Below are 3,233 nucleotides of genomic sequence, written 5' to 3' on the forward strand. Positions count from 1 at the left end.
AGCAACTTAGCAAGGCCCTAAGCAACTTAGTGAGACCCTGTCTCAAATTTTAAAACATGAACGAAAAAGGGCTGGGGATGTGGCTCAGTTGGTTATGCATCCTGGGGGTCAATCCCTGGTACAAAAAAAACAAGCAAAGAACCTGAGAATCTGATGCAATACATATGACATGTCCAATACAGGCCAGTACTGTCTTTCCAGTTTTCCAAAAGGGGAAATAAGGTATAGTGATCACAGATCCTTCCTAAGTTCACATGGCTAGTGAGTGGAAAGTTCATGGTTTGAACATAGTCTGGCTCCAGAAATTGTGGAAGACCAAACGTTGGATTTTTATATGGCAGCAAAGGAGAGTGACTAAAAGGTTTCCAGCCCTGGAGTGACATGATAAAGAGCCTTTAAATAAAGCTCTCAGTCTCCACTGTGCTCATCTTTCTGTCTGGGAAACTTCAAAAGTAGGTGTCCCCAGAGAGGTGAGGGCATTCCAGACAACCTTTGAGCATTTTGAGGAAACTCTGATGGCATCCAGAACTTCATCTGGGCTTTGACACTGCCTCTTAACCTTTGTCTTCATCTGGGCCTGCTCCTACTGAGAGATGAGCTGGTTGGAGGCAGGCAGCATCCGGGTAGAAAATCAAACATGAGAGGAGGAGATGAATCTAAAGACCAGGGTCAAGAGGACCATCTGTCTGTCCACTGCTGGCCTGTGGGTCTGGAGATTCTGGCAGCTGCTGATGAATCCTTTGGTGTTGCCTGAGATGGTCAGACCTCACGAACTGTCAGCCACACTGATCACATACATATGGTCGATACCTGGTGTGTATCTGCATATGTCATCCAAGCTCATCAGAACGAAAAAAAGACCACGTGCAGCCTTCCCAGGTGCATTGATAGGGCTTCTCACCTGTGTGTTTGCGCTGGTGATTCACGAGGTGATAGCGTTTGGTATAAACTTTTCCACAGTTCTTATGCTGACAGCAATAAGGCCTTGAAAGTGGGGACTTCCTCCTGGGTGCCCCTTGCTGGACACTAGAGTTCTCTGCTCTCCTTGGAGCCTGGGTTGGCTGCTCAAGTAGGAACCTGTCTTCCTGGCCATTTGACTGGTTCACAAGAGAGTCATGGGATTCTAAAGTCGGCAAAGACTGGGACTTGTCTGAGGGCATGCCAAGGTCATAGGGATCTCTAGGTGGCAACCTATGAACGATGGAGGGGAGCACAGCCTGGGTCTCAGTGGAGGGCATGTTTGGGTCCCATAACATTTTAGGAGTTAAAGAGGCTCTGATAGAAGGTACTAATTGAGGCTCAGAATAAGGCATTGTTGGGGCACTGGTATGGGACACTGAGATGCCACTTGAAGCTGAGACTGGCAGCGTATTGGGGGGTATCCTTAGATTCTCACTGAAGGTCCTGGCCATTCCTGGAATACTGGGCTCTCCTAAGGACATCACCATCTGGGGTTCCTTGCACATCATTGTCCCTGGCTGGGAGAGAGACACTCCCTGAGAGTAAGTCTTCTGGGAAGCAATGAAAGTGGTTTGGGGGCAAGAGTTCACACAATGCTCAGGTAGCGTCATGCTGAACTGTGGCCCCACTTCACCCATATACTGCCCAGGTGCCTTAGTAGACACCATAAACGTCGTCCTCAACATCTCTGTGCCCTGAGAAAAGTGTTGAGTGTCTGGTGGGCCATGGTTCCAAGAGGTGTGTGCTCCATCACTTCTGGAAGACAGAGACATATCCAAGATGGATGTTGCTTTCTCATTATCCCGGACCGGCTGGTGTGCAGTCTGCCACTGGCTCAGTTCCTCAGCCTCCTACTCCATCTCAACCTGGGACCAGCTGCACCCTGGACTATGAGGGATCCAGACTCACTTCAGGCCAGGGCCGAGGCCAGACGCAGCGGCAGGCTGGTGTCCCAGCACCCCCACGCCTGGTATGTAGTCTTAATGGACTTGTGGAAGCTTCCCACAATTAGTGGAAAGTTTATTTCCACCTAATGAGACAGTCTGGCAATTTCTTAGTTTTATATCTTTGATTCAGTAGAAATATTGTGTACTGGTGTGTGACCACTTGATACAGAGTCTGGGTTTCTCTGTAATAAATCCATTGAACACATTCAGGAGTTAGGGTTTGCTACCAGCCAGCGTGAAACCCATGTGTAATTGCAATTGTTCTGGGGTGGGGGCTTTCTCTGTGGGAGTTCAGTCTTGGTGAGTATATCAGTGCAGGAATCATACTCCTAGCAGGGCCAGAGTATCTCCTGATGGAACCCGCCTACCCTATCTGGGCAAAAGTGTTGGTATTCAAGGTGGGAGGTGGATGCTCACCTTCAGATGTATTTTGGTGAGTATGTGATTCACTCAGGAGGAGGTAGAATCTTTAAATAAGATTCTTGGTTATACTGAAGACATGTTTTGGGAGCCGAAAACCTTAAAAAGTAATCTCTGGGACCTTGGGTCACATATTTTTCTTAAAGTAAGCATTTCTCACAAATTTTGTTAGATTATGTTGTTGCACAGTGAACTTAGATGAATACAAGGAGGTTTTATTTAATGGCATAGTGTACTGGAAATTTTGAAGATTTGCAGCAGACTTAAATTCCAACACTTGTAATAATTTTGCAAATGGTTGTGAAATTCTCAAAATATATATAGTTCTCAAATATATATATATATATATATATATATATATATATATATATATATGAGTGGATGAGGCTTTCATTATACATTTACTTTTATTGGATTCTGAGGCATGGTTTGCAATGCAAGAACTTCGTAGAACTAACAAATTCAGTAAAAAGTAAATATATGCATTAAATTAAGTATATACCAGGAACATGGGGGTAGTTTTCTGCTCTGGGAGATCTGACTAATTGAGGGCCAACCCACGTGGCCACAAATGCTTTATCATGAAGAGAAGTTGTGAAAGACTCTGCTTTCAGGAGCCTCTGAAGTTGCTGAGAGTGCCCATGTATTCAGACCCTTTTTGTGGGACAGCCTGATGTGTAGATGGCATCATCAGGGAAATCAAGTGACACTTAAAAGTGAGGAAAACATTTCCACCAGGTTAAGTGCAGTCTAAAATGAGTTGAATTTGCTTGTATTTAGAGTGTGTCAGGGACCTTGGAAATGGATGTCAGCAATCTCTGGTCAAGCCTATTCTCCTGGAGAAAGGGGGATGCTTTAAGTCATGGCCCAAGGCCAACTTTGAAAAGTTGTTAGGCATTCTGTAAG

At 45.3% G+C, this 3,233-nt stretch overlaps 1 pseudogene across 1 annotated transcript; it reads right to left on the reverse strand.

Annotated features, from left to right (window-relative positions):
• Positions 1–656: 656 nt before the first annotated feature.
• On the reverse strand, positions 657–2,838 carry LOC306663483 (Krueppel-like factor 17; annotated as a pseudogene). The gene is made up of 2 exons: positions 2,830–2,838; positions 657–1,811 (listed from the first exon to the last, which is right to left on the reverse strand). The product of its transcript is annotated as a Krueppel-like factor 17 (transcript).
• Between the last annotated feature and the right edge of the window lie 395 nt (positions 2,839–3,233).

Source organism: Sciurus vulgaris (assembly GCF_902686455.1).
Source record: "Sciurus vulgaris genome assembly, chromosome: 6".
In the NCBI taxonomy this organism is placed as follows: Eukaryota; Metazoa; Chordata; class Mammalia; order Rodentia; family Sciuridae; genus Sciurus; species Sciurus vulgaris.